The sequence below is a fragment of the Panthera uncia genome, chromosome F2 (genome assembly GCF_023721935.1).
Source record: "Panthera uncia isolate 11264 chromosome F2, Puncia_PCG_1.0, whole genome shotgun sequence".
Lineage (NCBI taxonomy): Eukaryota > Metazoa > Chordata > Mammalia > Carnivora > Felidae > Panthera > Panthera uncia.
Genome location: NC_064812.1, coordinates 31,034,567 through 31,050,318, shown reverse-complemented (window position 1 = coordinate 31,050,318; position 15,752 = coordinate 31,034,567). Strand labels below are relative to the sequence as shown.

The 15,752-nt window shown below is 38.5% G+C and overlaps 2 long non-coding RNA genes across 2 annotated transcripts in view; one reads left to right on the top strand and one right to left on the bottom strand.

Annotated features, from left to right (window-relative positions):
* Positions 1 to 15,752, top strand: part of LOC125924768 (uncharacterized) — a 110,553-nt gene that overhangs the window by 45,309 nt on the left and 49,492 nt on the right. The window lies entirely within an intron of this gene.
* LOC125924769 (uncharacterized) overlaps positions 14,748 to 15,752 on the bottom strand; it is a 46,027-nt gene continuing 45,022 nt past the window's right edge. The window contains exon 4 of the long non-coding RNA XR_007458557.1: positions 14,748 to 14,835. This is a non-coding gene — a long non-coding RNA (uncharacterized LOC125924769). The remainder of the gene's footprint in view (positions 14,836 to 15,752) is intronic.

Sequence of the window (15,752 nt, the reverse complement as noted above, 5' to 3'; positions counted from 1 at the left end):
CACAAAGAGTTGCAAACAGATGTTCACAGTAGCTTTATTCATAATTTCCCAAACTTAGAAGCAACCAAGAGTCCCTCAGTTAGTGAATGGATAAATAAACTGTGGTACATCTGGACAATAGAATATTACTCAGCACTAAAAAAATGAACTGTCGTGCTATGAAAAGACACAGTACCTTAGACGCATATTACTGAGAGAAGCCAATTTGAAAATTTCTGTATAACATGATTCTAACTATACACCATTCTTGAAAAGGCAAAAAAAAAAAAAAAAAAAAAAGGGGAAAAAAGATTGGGGGTTGCGGGGGTTGGGGGGGGGGGGGGGGGGGATGAATAGATGGAACACAAAAGATTCTTAGGGTAAGTGAAGCTATTCTGTGTGATGTTATAAATGGTAGATGCATGTCATTTATATATCTGTCAGACCCGTAGACTATACAACACCCAGATCAAACCATAATGAATCCGTGGACTTTAAGTGATAATGATGTGTCAACATAAGCTTATTGATTGTGATGCATGTGCCACTCTAGTCCAGGATGTTGATAGTTGGGAGGCTGTGCATGTGTGGGGCTTGTATATAGGAAATCTCTGTACTCTCTGCTCAATTTTTCCATGACCTAAAACTATTTTAAAAAAGAAATGAGACCCAGATTTAAAAAAATCTTATTTAATGTTTATTTATTTTAGAGAAAGACAGAGCACAAGCAGGGAAGGGGCAGAGAGAGAGGGAGACCCAGAATCCAAAGCAGACTCCAGGCTCTGAACTGTCAGCATGGAGCCCAATGTGGGGCTCGAACCCACAAACCACAAGATCATGACTTGAGCCAAAGTTGGCCGCCTAACCGACTGAACCACCCAGGCACCCCAAATGAGACCCAGATTTAAATGTTAATTGAGTGAGTGATGCACTGTGTCTCATGGAGTCTTTGCTCCTTGGTCACAAGTAAATAGTGTTGATGCAGCCTTGATTTGAGCCCTAGTATTCTCCCACCGTGCTTGTCACACTGGGAGCAGAGCATCAGAACTGTAAAGAAAGAAAATGCATTCAATAGTCATGAAGTATAACCCTGTCTTCAGCTCACTCTCCTGAAGTATTCTATGCCCATGGGAATCTATTTATCAATAGTGGGAAGTTTAATAAACATCGTTACTCTATTCAAGTGTCTTTGCTGTTGGTGGCATTGGCCTTTTGACTTCTAAAAAAAACTTCCTAAGTTACTGCTTATATTGCAGAAGCACTCAGGGATATCCTATTTCTAAAGACAGGATTCTCCCTGCATAAGGTTTTTTTACACAAACAGTAAAAGAAGAGTTCAAATGTGTATGCACACCAAAGACCAACTGAAATGTTCTGTGTTGTGATTGCACGTTGTGGGAACACTGAAGGTTTGGAGCAGTGTGTTCTGAAGCCCAGCAGTATGTTCTCAATTTTCAGTAGCTGCCAATTGGCCAAGAGAAAAAAACAGCAGGTGGGCACTTTTACATATGTTGCTACACATCAAGGTTTTGGATATTTTCCCCAGAAAAACTGATGATCCTTTAGCAGACAGTAGATAATTAATCCATCATCCCATCGTTGGAGAGGAGAGTTTTCTGATTTCACAGATGGGGAAAACATGAGCACCAGTGGAGGAGAGATTGGCCAAGGTCTGGGCCAAGAAAGAAGTATCAGAAACCTTGTTTTCATGGTCAATTAGGACAAGTTGGACCACTGGATAGTCATGATACTGTGGGGTGCTGCTGCAGTTTCCAAGAAAGATTGGTCTATTTGTCTTGACATCCTCTTTCAAAAGCCAGTGACTATATAGGGCAGCATAAATTAGGGGCAGAAGTGTCCCGACATTTCTCATGCTGTGTGTTCTTTTGTCTCTCTTTTGGAATTTCAGCACATGCATTTATCCCATTAGTGGTAGAAGAGAAAGTACTGATTAGCTTCTAACACATATGATATATGTCAGTGGGTTGGAGTTGTGGTGGTAACGCATTCTTCTCTGTTTAGGCTGTACACATATTTAAGCCTCCTTGAAATCTGAAGGTGGCTGCACTATAAGCAGCTGGGCCCCCTTTCACAGCTACTGCTAAATATGGATTTTTAGTTTAAACAAATATCCTAATTCAAGCTGCAGAGCTTTGAAGGAGATTATGACAAATTCTATTTCCAATTTCATTTATTTGTGGTTGTTTGCCTTGATTTCATAAATTTATTAAGTTTATGTTAAAAAAGGAAAGACACCTCTTTATAACACACACACACACACACACACACACACAAAGAGGCATAATAACAACATGAACAAACCTGGTTTGTTTGAGCTTCAGAATCTTTTGTCCTAGTGTTCAATGTGACTGCCATTAGGAGAGTGTGAGAAATGTGGGGAAATGTCAGGGTCCTACTGAGAGGGGGGCACTGGGACAATTTTTCATGTAGGGTCTGTATCCTTACTGCAGAATGACATCAGGAAAGGGTTGGATCAGTTCTCATCTTAATATCCTTTGTGTCCTTTTTTAATTTGGTCTGGACCAAGTACATTTGGGGAAATGGCTGAGTGCAGCACTGTGCTATATTGTATGACTCTAATGACTGTACTGTGGACTCAATTTTTGTCTCCTCCTCCACCTCCCACTAAACATCTATTTTGAAACCTAATCCCCAATATGATAATATTTGGAGGTTAAGCCTGTGGGAGGTGATTAGATCACGAGGATGGAATCTTCTGATGGGATTAGTGCTCTTATAAGTGGCCCCAAGGAGCTTCCTCATCCTTCTCTCTCATGAGCACACAGTAAGAAGACAGCTGTTTATGAACCAGAAACTGAATCTGCCAACACCTTGATCTTAGACTTCCTAGCCTCCAGAACTGTGAGAAATAAATGAGCATTTGCTTATAAGCCCCCAGTCTAAGTTATTCTTTTAGATCAGCCTAAACTAAGACAAGTCCCAAAGAGTAAGTTACATTTATGGCAACAGAAGCAAGGGGCAGGGGCATTGCAAAGCAGTATTGGGTAGGGATTGTAAATAGGTTTGGGATTTGGGAGCCCACAACTTGAGTCCCAACTTTGACCTTTAGTTGTCATTGCATGGGCTTGGGCAAGCAGTAATTTTCTTGTCTATAAAATGGTCTCAGAAAAAAAAAAACACAAATGCAGATAAAATTTTAAGCACAGTTGCTGGCCTAGAATGAACATTCAATGTATTGTGCAATGATAATAATACTGGAAATAGACCAACTTTATGTTTGAATCAAAATCTTGCAATTATTTCTAGCATCTTCTACAGAGTTAGGGAATCTGAGTAGCTGAGATTAGGGCCTAGACATGTCCACTTTACAAATTTCCATAGATGATTATGTGGGGACTAGGTAGAAAATCACCCTTTTCGGGTTGGGGTATACTCTGGCCTCATTCAGCTTGGTCTCTGAATATCTAACTCTAGTAACTTTAGTTCCTACTCTGTACAGCTAGACTCTTAGTCCTGCCTCAACCTTTCTCTATTACTACATAATCCCTGCCTCACGGCCACAACCATTTATCTGCCTCACCCCAGCACCCCACACTTCAGTGAGCATAGAGAGGGCTCCTAGAAAGATGGTATTTCAAAGAGAACAATAGTTAGACTGAGCTAGGTTAGGTCTTTTGTACAGAAGATGCAGCCTGTGAAAAAACATTCAATTTAGGAGTGGTAGAACCCTATAGTGCATGAGGAAGTTGCATAGACAAAACTGAAAACTAATTTTTTCTGATTCTTCTATGTTATTACTGAAATAATTTTATCCTAACTCCCTAAATTCCTTGTGTCAGTTGCACAAGAAGGTAATAAAATTCTTGGCCTGGAATTAGCTGTTAACTCTGCTAGTTGTTTAGTGAATGGTAGACACTTAAATATCCTGTTCACCTGTGGGTTTAGAGAACAATGGACATTTCTGTTCAGCTGTGGGCAGTACCACAGGCATAGAAGGAAATGATTGGAAGAGGCATAGATTGGAAATGATCAGAGGTGAGTATAGCATGGCTGTTCATAGAGCATTCAAGAAGGGAACCAAACCAAGCCTTCAGAGTTGGTGAACATACTGAAGTGAAGACAATCTCAGAGACTGGGGAATATAGCCAAGCAATTGGAGTCCTAGGGGAGATTTCTAGAAGCACAACTTGAGATCAGAAGTCCACTCATACAAACCTGGGTAGATGTGTCTGACATAGTGTCAGGAGCACAGTTGAAAGTGCCTCAAAATTAGCATCAAAGAATAGTGAACAGATTGCAAATCAGATGAAATCAGGGGTCCCTGGGTGGCTCAGTTGGCTAAGTGTCGAACTCCTGATTTTGGCTCAGGTCATGATCTCATGGTTTGTGAGATAGAGCCCCATGTCAAGCACAGAGTCTGCTTGGAATTTTCTCTCTGCCCCTTCCCTGCTTGCTTGCTTGCTCGCTTGCTCGCTCATTCTCCCCCAAAATAAAACATTTATTTAAAAAAAAAAAGGAAATCAGCTTGGGATTGCCACTTTTTCAAGTTAGGGAATAACTTAATTCTATAAGCCCCCAGGATAAGGCTTCAGTACTTCCTGTTTTAGGGAATCTATGGTCAAGAAGATCAGTAGGTTTAACTGTGAGGAAGGTGGGAAAAAAATAAAGCCAAAGGCACTGAGGAGAGAGCTGATGCCATCAGAGGATTCCCAATTTTGAATTTTACTAGATGCAGTTTGCAAAGGATTATTGCAAGTAAGTGTCACCACCACCTAGCATTTATTAAGCACTTACTATATGCCTAGAGCTGTGCTAAGTATTTTACCTGTGTCATTTATTTATTCTTCCCAGAAACCCAATAGGTAGATTTCTTTAACCACTGAGAAAACTAAGTTTTGGAAAAGTAAATGCTAGTTTGACAGAGCAGTCAGTGGAAGAGCTAGAATTCAAAGCTGGATGTGTTAACTACTCTATATCTTCTGATTTTAGCTGTAATTTGTTCATCTGCGTTAAAAGCAAAATAGTCCTTTCTGAAGTAGTTTTATTTCTTTGTTCCACTTGTAAATCCAGCTTTCCCAGAAGGAAAATGAAGAGTTGTGAAAAAATGTAAAAATATACACCCTTTATCTCTCTCTCCCTCCCTCTCTCTCAACCATCTCTATTGTCTATTATGTATATTTATATAATGCTAAAGCAGCATCAATTGATAAGTTACACAAGTATTGAACTCCTATTCTGTCTTGGACATTTAGGAAGATATCGTGAGAAATTCAAGCATACAGGAAATACTCCTTCTGAGCTTAAGGAAGACCAGTTGGTGCAATAAGACAGATGCTGTAACAGTGTAATGAGGATGGTAGTTATACCATGTTAGGCAAGCAAATGCCATATGAGTCCAAAAGCAGGAAAGTCCTCTTTAATAATTGGGGATGACTTTATGGGCATGGGGGCAGTTTGGTTAGACCTTCATACTATTCTAGAAAAATCAGCTGACTCAAGTTTGGGGCTTTATGTCTGCACCAGGAGTATCTAGCCCAGTGTCTAAGACATAGTAGGAGTCAAAATGTTTTCAATTAAAAGAATGAGCCAGTGAATGATATCTGTTGACCATTTAGCTCCTCTACATTTTGCAACAAATTCATGGCTACACGCAAATTATTCCCTTTGTACAACTGTTGTGCATTATTTAAAGGCTAATTACATTTACCATCAAGCCTTTGAATCCAATCATCTTCTAATATTTGTGGTTATTGTAAGGGGTTCATAAAAAACCTTGGAAATGCAAAAATAAAAAAAGTCATTTTGACCTAGAAAAGGAACACAAAGTGTTTTTAATTAGATTCATTAAATTGTGCATATCTGTATTTTTCCACAAGTAGAAGCTTGCAAGGTCTTGTAGACAAGCAGTTCTTGTCCCATTGAAAGACACTCAAAAATATTTATTTTGTCTTTAGGAAACCAATATTAGTGTGTTATTCTATAGTAATTATAAATAGCTTAAATCTTCTAGTCTTTCTCTCCAAGGAAGTGGTATTAGTTATCTATTTCTGTATAACAAATTATCTTAAAACTTACCAGCTTCAAACAACAAACACTGGTTTTCTCCATTTGAGAAAGGAATTTGAGAGCAGCCCAGTTGGGTGGTTCTAGGTCCATGTCTCTCATGACATCACAGTCAGGGTGCCAACCTAGGCTACAGTCACCTGAAAGCTTGTCTGGAGCTGAGGATTTACTTCCAAGCTCTATCACATGTGCACAGGAAGCCTGTTTATCATTAGCTGTTGGGTGCAGACTTGGGTTCCTGGCCACGTGAACCTCTCCATGGGGCAGCCCACAACATGGCAGCTGGCTTCCTTCAGAACAAGTAATCCAAGCAAAAGAGAGAACAAGACAAAAGCCTGCCTTTTTGTGACCCAGTGTCTGAAATCTCATACCTTCCTTTTTACTGCATTCTATTTTATTAGAAATGAATCATTAAGCCAATGCTCCCTTCAAGAAAAAAGGGGGTCAAAAAAGGGGTGGAGAAGCCAAGAATTTTTGGAGATTTGTTTAAAACCACATCATTCACATATTATATGTGTCTCTATACATGGTCTTTTTACTTTAGAATAAGAGTGTTTTTTCTTTCGAAAGGGATGATGTACCTGTTGATATATATCATTCTCTGTATTACAAATACATTGGTATGATGGAATTGGATTATTTTGAAAAGTATTTAAGAAGCAGACCTGTGTGAAACTCCTTGTTCTGTTGACAATATGAATGTTTATCATGCCAAGTAAATAGTTTTACACCAAAACTATTGCCCCAAAATGTTTTGAACAAAACATTTTTACTTTTTTGGCCCCAAGGATCTTTAAATGATCAGATTTCCTCTTCTTGCTATCTGCCAGATTTAAAGTAAAATTTCTGGCCCAACTTTAGTGAGATTAAAAATCTTTTGTATGTATTTTGAGATCTAATATCATACCTGACTTCCTCTTATTTTCTTACCATAATTTGCACTTATCCCAAGTTTTAAATTTTTGGTTTTTGTTTTTGTAAATTAAAAAAAATTTTTCAAAATGCATTTTAGAAATGTTCTCTCATCATTTTTTGGAACAAGAGAGGCTATAAATAAGTGTGTGGGTTTACATGTGGGAGTGTGTATGTAAGGTATATATCTTTACCATTCTAAAATAATAGCTATCATTTATTGAGTGTTTATTATGTGTAAGTCATTTTATGATATTATTTAATTTAATGTTCACAAAGAACCTTTGATATAAAGAACATCATCCCTACTTACAGGTGATGCAGCAATGTGAAAAACAGCTAGTAATTGGCAGGACTAGGATTTGAACCCAGGTCTCTCTAACTCCAAAGCCTCTCCCACAGCTCAGAGCATAAACAAACGACCAAGATACATGGACCCTCAACCCCAAACTCTTTCAGTGCAGCTGTCTTGACCATCACTACTGATCAATCATGCTTGCTCAGGAGAAGACATTAGGTTGCTGTCTCTGGATCACATGCTTGATAGAAGGCATTTGCTTCCCAACTATTTTCTATTCCATACATTCCTCTGCCCACCCAAAGTAATATAAAATAAAACAATAAGACAGCACTGGTGAAATATGAACTGAGATTTATATTTTGAGAACGACACAAACTGCTTTGTGGACTTAGCATACTTGACAAGTATCTCCGACGGCTCAATTTGACTCCATAAAATTTCCCTTCACATTGATGTGTTTGGACTTTGGGATTGAGATAAATACTTGATATTCAGCTGTACTGCCAAAGTTAAGCCTTGGCCATCTTCCTAGTTTGGAAACAAATCTGTAAAAATTACTGAAGCATGCAGAATTTCTACCTGTGTTAAACACCGATGACCTAAAACCAGAGCGAAGGGTGGCATGGTGTATACCTCATTCTATCTGTTGGCTGATGAAGGCAGAGAATCAACTTTATGAGATTCAAATTCACATTTTGGTTTCAATCAATTTTTTTAAGTCAAGAGAAATATTCTTTTCACTGTCAAATTTTCCACATGAGTAGATTTTGGAGTATTCTATTCAATCCATTCTCTAACAGATTGGCAGGGATGGAGGCCTGTGATAGGCACAAGCCCTGTGAGCTGCATGTGGTCTGTAATAATCATCTGTTGACTTGGCCCAGGGGGAACTCAATTTATTCAGCATCAGGATATGAGTATTGGTCAATTGTGGCTCTTGCTTCATTGGCTTCATATAAATGGTGTTCTACTTTAGACCCAGGAAATAAGACCAAATTTGAAGGTATGATACAAATAGTTTATGTTTTTATAGAAATACCTTTTTAATGTCTGTAGGGATTGAGTTCCTTTAGAATAGAGATTGAGCAGGATGCTAAAGTATCTTAGAAGTTGAACAGAGTAGTAGAAAATGAGTCTCAGGGGTTGAAATAGTATAATTATTGGACTTTCCCTAATAAAAATAAAACATAAAGCAATCACTCCATCTTCAGATCTGTAAAATGTAGAAGGAATTGCCTTCTCAGGAAATGGCTAGAAACTAATTCATGGGGAAGACTTAGAAAAGGCATTGACTGGGTTGCTGAGTTTTCTACATCTTTTCTGGCTCTAATCCTTTCTTTAAGTTTATAAGTTCTGAAGAAATGGGCCAAAAGATTTCATCTAATACAGCCAAATTTTTCTTGTTAAACTAACATTGAAAAAAAAACAACACACCCAACTATGTATTGGAGATGGTAGAGTTTCTGGGGTACAACAAATAAACAACATCAAAGATTTTGGACATTCATTTATTTATTCATTTAACAATTTTCTGACTACCTATACCACCATCAGGCTGTGTTCTAGGTAGTGGAGATTCAGCATTGGGGGAAAAAAGTGAAGAGAACAAGGCCAAAAATCTGTTCTACTGGAGCTTATGTTCTAATTAGGGAATAGGACAGTATATGACATAAATGAATCATATAGTTTGTTTGGTAATGATAAATGCCACAGAGAAAAAACAGAGAGGGGTTGGAGTAAGTGTTAGAGGCAAGAGAGGTTGAAAGTTGACAGCTTGTGGCCAGAGAAGTCTTCATTGAAAAGATGGCATTTGAGTAGAAACACACTAGGAAGGAAGAAGCGAAACTTGTTGAGACGCTTGGAGAGGGTTTCCAGGCAAAGTAACAGCAGTGCAAAGATCCTAGGGTGAGAGCCTTTCTGACTGATTATGGAACAGAAGGCAAGGCCAGTGTGGCTGGAGTAAAGTAAGGGAGGGGAGGATTATAAGAGAAGAGTTAGGTAATTATTAAGGACAAGAGGCAGATCCTCTAGAGGTTTGCAGGTCATAGCAAGGCCTTTGTTACTCTGTCAGGTTTCCCAACCTGAGCACTGCTGACATTTTGTTGTGAGGTTGTCTTGTGCATTGTTCTCTGTCTAGTAGTATCTCTGGCCCCTGTTCATTAGATTACAGTAGCCTTCTCCCAGAATGAAAATAAAAATGTCTCTAGACATTGCCAAGTATTTCCTGGGGACAAAATCACTGCTGAGAATCACTGCTTTAAGTTGAGAAGCGATGGGAAGGTTTAGAAGAGAGGGATGAATGGTCTGACTTAAAATTTAATAAAATCACTGACTCCATATTTTGAGTATAAACTGGAAGGAGCAAACCATAAAATATTTCTGTAATTCAGTAGATCCTGAATTTTTAAAAATGGATGTTGACAATGAGAATTCTGTTGCTATATTCAGAGATCCCTTCTCCTTGTATGATATCTGATTAGCTCAATAGTTAAAGCAAATTTGTACAGATCATAGAAAACCCAAATATGGCATCCTCCTCTCCATTATAAAATAAAAACTTAAAATATTCCTAACTTGTTAGAGGAAAAAAAAATCTCAGATTACCAATGTATTAGTAAACTAATAATAGAAAACTTCGAATTTTATAGCCACCTTTTATTAAATATGTTATTTGTTTTAATGGAATTCTTTACAAAAATGGCAATGTCTCATGCTATCATATGTATTTAAACTTAATATATGCCTAGCATGTGAATATACATTAATATTATATTTAAACATATATATGGCAAACTATCATATTAAGGACCAAAACTGCTAGATAACTGTTTTCATTATCAAAATCCTAATATTATGTCTACCATGAAATTAAAAGTAATGTTCATTAAAAAAAGACTTTAAGGTGAGCCTGGGTTGTTCAGTCAGTTAAGTGTCTGACCCTTGATTTTGGCTCAGGTCATGATCTCATGGCTTGTGAGTCAAGTCCCACATTGCGGCTTCACTAACAACTAACAGTGTAGAGCCTGCTTGGGATTCCTCTCTCTCTCTTTCTCTCTCTCTCTCTCTTTCTCTCTCTCCCTCCCTCCCTCTCTCTCCCTCCCTCCCTCCCTCTCTTTCCCTCCCTCCCTCTCTCTCCCTCCCTCCCTCTCCCTCCCCCTCCCTCTTTGCCCCTCCTGTACTCTCACTCTCTCGAAGTAAGTAAAATAAACTGAAAAAAAAAAGACTGAATTTAATGTAAAAATTGTATAGTTTGGGGAATCTGCCTGGCTCAGTTGATAGAGCATGTGACTCTTGATCTCAAGGTTATGAGTCTGAGCCCCAGGTTGGGTGTAGAGATTACTTAAAAATAATAATTTAAAAAAATCTGGGGGCACCTGGGTGGCTCAGTCAGTTAAGCATCTGACTCTTGATTTCAGCTCACATCTTGATCTCATGATTCATAAGATCAAGGTCCACATTGAGCTCAGTGCTGACAGCATGGAACCTACTTGGGATTCTCTCTCTCCCTCTCTTTCTGCCCCTCCCCTGCTCACACAAGCATGCTCACTCTCTCCCTCTCAAAAGAAATAAATTTTTAAAAATTCTAAAAAGAATTTTAGAGCTTTTCTATTACAAACAGGGCCATAAATATGGTAAAATAAAGCAATTGACATATGCTATTTTTTGACAAATGGTATTTTGTATATGTATATAACATATTTTTTAGATTGTCATCTATATTTTATGTATGCAAATTCATATGTTTGAATATAGAACATACAAAGGATTAATATTAATATACATTTAAATTATCTTCAGAATTAATAAGGAAAAGAGAAAGACTTCAATAGCAAGAAGGACCCCTGGTATTGATAAGAAGTATACAATAGAAAAAAATACATGAATAATATAGGAAAATAATTTTAAAAACTTGTTTAACATTACTAGGAGTCAAATAAATTCAAATTAAATAATGAGATACTGTTTTCCATCTATTGGAGGGGCAAAGATGAAAGAGCATCTTATTTAATATTTGCAAGTAATAGATACTCAATTTATATCACTGGCTTTACTCTCATCAGTAAAGAGTAAAAATTAGAAACCATGAGTATTGTGCTTCTAGGAATTTTTCCTGCGGCAGTAATTAGACAGGTGCCCAACCATGTACATATATGTTCTGTGGTTGCCATGCAAGGGCGGGATCAATCCCTCACTCAGAAGAGGTTCCGATATTGATACTGATGAAGCCACATGCACCAAGAAGCTATAAAAAAGTTTATAATTCATATAAGACTTTACGGCAAGGGAAGAGCAGACACCCAAGCTGATTTGGAAGGCTTGAGTAGAGGGAGAGGTGAGTGGCTTTGGTTTTGATTGTGGTAAGGAAATGGGGCTGGGGTAGGTGTTTTTGTGCAGGGCATTTGTATGATCTGACTTTTCCAAGAGCACCAAAAGAAAGAAGTTATCAAGGCCTTCTTATCAGCCCAGGTGGGGCTTAAAAGCTGTCTGTGATCAAACATCGAAAAGTAGAGCCAGACTCTTTATTGCAATTCTCTCCTGATATTAGATTGATAAGGGAAATATGTCCTATTTTATTAACTGAATTTGAACTTGTCTAAGCTATTGTGACATTCTGTGAGGCCTGAACCCTAACTCATAAGGAAAGTGAAAGTTCCACTATATGCTTCGGGAGCTCAGTATTGTTTATTCTGAGAGGTAAGACGAGTGCCTTGGTCACCATTAATAATGCCTGGAACTCTGAAGGGATAAGGCGTGTCTTGGTGAGACCTTGTCCAATGGCTTTAATATGTGTAGAGCCATGTGTGACCTTGATTTGTATTTTGGGTATCAGTGAGTCAAGAAGTTCCTATTGGAAGAAACTTTGGATATAAGGAATTTCTATTGTTGTTGACTGGCAACAGATAGCCAGACCATTGTCAATGACCCAAGAGTCTGTAAAATGTGCAGAAAGGATTGGTGATTGTCCAGGTCCCTTTCCAGTGCTAAGACAATTGCCCAAAGTTGGTCAGTGATGCTGACCCTTAGATGCTGTCTTTGATCAGGGATGTACAGTTAAAGAATGGACAGCAGCAACTCTCTAGGGAGCTCCACCATGTGTGTTATCTATGGAGTGTATGAACTCCCTTTCTGATCACTCAAGTGATTGCTATGGGCTTCCCAAGTGGCTATGGGTCTGAAGATGGGTGACCTCCTCTGATGCAATTGGACCTGGCAAGGGTATGAGGACAGGCAAAGCCATTTTCTTTTATAGGTAGAATATACCAGAGGGTCCAGGTTTTGCTCTACCTGTAAGTCTGTTTCCATTTTAATAAAGAGGCCTCTGTGGCCATCCCAAGCCTTTGGGGTTCTGCTCCCATAACCCAAGGCATAAGAGTCAGCTGAGCTTAAGGAGTCGTAGGCTTAGGGCTTGTGAGAGGCTGCATCCCAGAAGGGTTCAGTGTGTGGGCAGAAGTTGCTGTTCTAATGGAGTGTAGCATGGGGCTGAGGAGGGAAGTTTCTTGCATAGAGACAGAGTCTCTGGGGATACCAATGAGAGTGCCTGTTGCATAACAGCTGGGGTAGATTCTAGAGTTTTTTTTTTTTTTTTTTTTTTTTTTTTTGGTAGAGAACACAATTCCAAGTGGGTCAATTTGTAAGTAACAGCGTGAATGGGCCTATGGTCAGCTGAAATTGAGACTCGATTTAATCTCAGTCACACAGACCGGTTTTGATCAAGACACACAACCCAGGACCAGTCTAAGGGGATCCCAAATTAGGGGTGCCTGGGTGCCTCAGTCAGTTAAGTGTCTGACTCTTGGTTTCGGCTCAGGTCATGATCTCATGTGTCCTGAGTTAGGCTCCATGCTACTGGTGTGAAGACTGCTTAGGACTTCTCTCTCTCCCTCTCTCTCTCTTCCCCTCCCATGCATGTGCGCTCTCTCTCTCTCTCTCTCTCTCAAAATAAATAATAAAAAGAGCAGCCCCAAACCCATACTTACATCCTTAATGTCACGTATTGAAACTTTTGATTTAAGTGGGTTTAATCTGTAACATAAGCTTGGTAGAATTCTGCAAATGCAACAGAATGTGGGGCGGTTCAAAATGCAAGCTTGCTAGCAGGCAACACAACTCAAAACTCACACTAGTTGGCAGACAGCAGTTCAGAGTGTGTGCTTGCCACAAGCAAATGATCCGGGTAGCAAGTCAAATGCAAGAGAATAGAGCCTCCCTGGTGGTGGTGGTAGCCATCACCTAGACCATCCTGCTTACAGCTGGCAGGATCAACCTCTCACATTTGGTCTGGATGTTGAGAATGATGTTATACATGCACATGGGGGATAGGAAAAGGCTTATTACTCAGATAACAGGACCATGCAGAATGACTTGAGCAAAAAGAGGGACAAGTAGGTGGCCTTGGTTTTTGTTGAGGCTGGGGTTTAGGTTGCAAGGAGGGTGTCTGTGGAGTTTGTGTGGTTTGCCCCAGATCTAGAACAAGCAGAAGAGGAGGAGGGGCAGGATTTGAAAACACAAGTTGAACGTCAAAAGTGAAATCCATCTATCAAAGTATGTTTATCACAATTACATTTATATTGACAGAATTAGAACTAACCTGAATATCCAAGGAAGATAGATATCCAAAGATATCCAAACATACACACACACACACACACACACACACACACACACACACCATTAGAGGGAAATATACCAAAGCATTAACAGGATTTACTTATGTGGCAAAATTAGAGTGGTTTCCAATCTGATTTTGTTTATTTGTATTTTCCTTTAATGTATGTTATGTGTAATATCTTAAAAAAAATTTTTTTTAACGGAAAGAGTGTTTTCTTGAAACCTTTGATTCAATGTCATTTCTAACCATGGGGCCACATGAAGTGAGTTGAGGTGAGAGCTGGCTTTGTTGCACATGGCTCTCGTCCTTCTGCCTGTGTGTATTTCATCATTATGTTGGTCTAGTTTAACAGTGATCCAGATGGTCAAAGATGCTGTGTTTTGTAAATAGCTTTGCTGCATGGTCTGCTTAACTCTGATTTACCATGGTTCAAAACATCTTGAATTACTTTTGTATTTATTTTGTAATTTCATAAAACCCCTATGTTTCAGAGGTAGAAAGATAAGATTATTCGGTTACTATGGTAAATTACCTTCCCCTCTACTTTTTCAGTTCCTTGCCTAGAAAATGATAACATCTTTATAATAAAATTATTGAATTCTGATGATTGAATACAGTGAAAGCTTGGTCCATGATAATGATTACTTCATTAGTAAAGCAAATAATTTGTGGAGGACATGAATATTCCAAAGCATAAATGAAGGATAATAAATGAGCCAATTAAAGACTACTTTGCATACCCTGCTTTCTAATGAGAATGAAATAGTATTTTTAAAAAAATATTATTAAACATTTATGTTAATGCCTTGTAGAATGTTAATACTAAATTCATACTCATAATTACTGGAAAAATATGTTTAAAAGTTACTTTAGCAGGTCATCTAAAATTAAAAGTCTTTATTATATGGCATTTACGTTCATTACCAGAATATTAACGAAAGATAGAATGCACAGTGTCTAGTGGGTTATACCATAGAGCCTTCTAAATCTGAAAAAAAAAAAAAAGATAAATTGAATTAAAAACTCTGGCAATAACTACATACATTGCACTCTATTTTTAAATTGATAACTTATAGAATGTATATTTACCATTTAAACATGCTAATCTATAAATTAGAAAACTTAATCTCTCTGGGCACCTGGGTGGCTTGGTCGCTTGGGCGTCCGACTTTGGTTCAGGTCATGATCTCACGGTCCGTGAGTTCGAGCCCCACGTCGGGCTCTGTGCTGACCGCTCAGAGCCTGGAGCCTGTTTCAGATTCTGTGTCTCCCTCTCTCTCTGCCCCTCCCCTGTTCATGCTCTGTCTCTCTCTGTCTCAAAAATAAATTAAAAAAAAAAGAAAGAAAACTTAATCTCTAATTGTTAAATATAAATAATTCATATAACATAGTTTTCAGAGAACTGAGCATCATAAACTGGGAGAAGAAAATACATTTATTACTTGTCTGTTATGTGCCAAGCTGCATGAGTCTTCACCCATATCGTTCATCTGTTCCCTGCTTTTTAAAACTTTATTACTCAAACAACTCTTACTGAACATCCATTGTGTGCCAGCCTGGGCTTAGGAGTTATGGTCTCTTCCTTGATAGAATGTATACAATTTCAGCCTCATTACAAATCTTCAAAAGAAGTATTTGTAGCTGATCAATGGGCAGAAGTTATCTTCCACTTCATTTTCTCAGCCTCCTTCATAACTAATATGTGCACACGCTGACACCAGACTTTGTGGAAATAGGATGTTCCTGGTAAATCTATGATCATAAAACAAAATCTATGCTTATGACTGATGAAGGCAGTGGAGACAGAAAGAGAAGGTGGCCATGGTATCTGAGAGGCAAGCTGAGACTGTCAGTCTCTGAGCCTGGTTCTCTGCTCTTCCCTGAGATCCTGTGAACCAAATATTA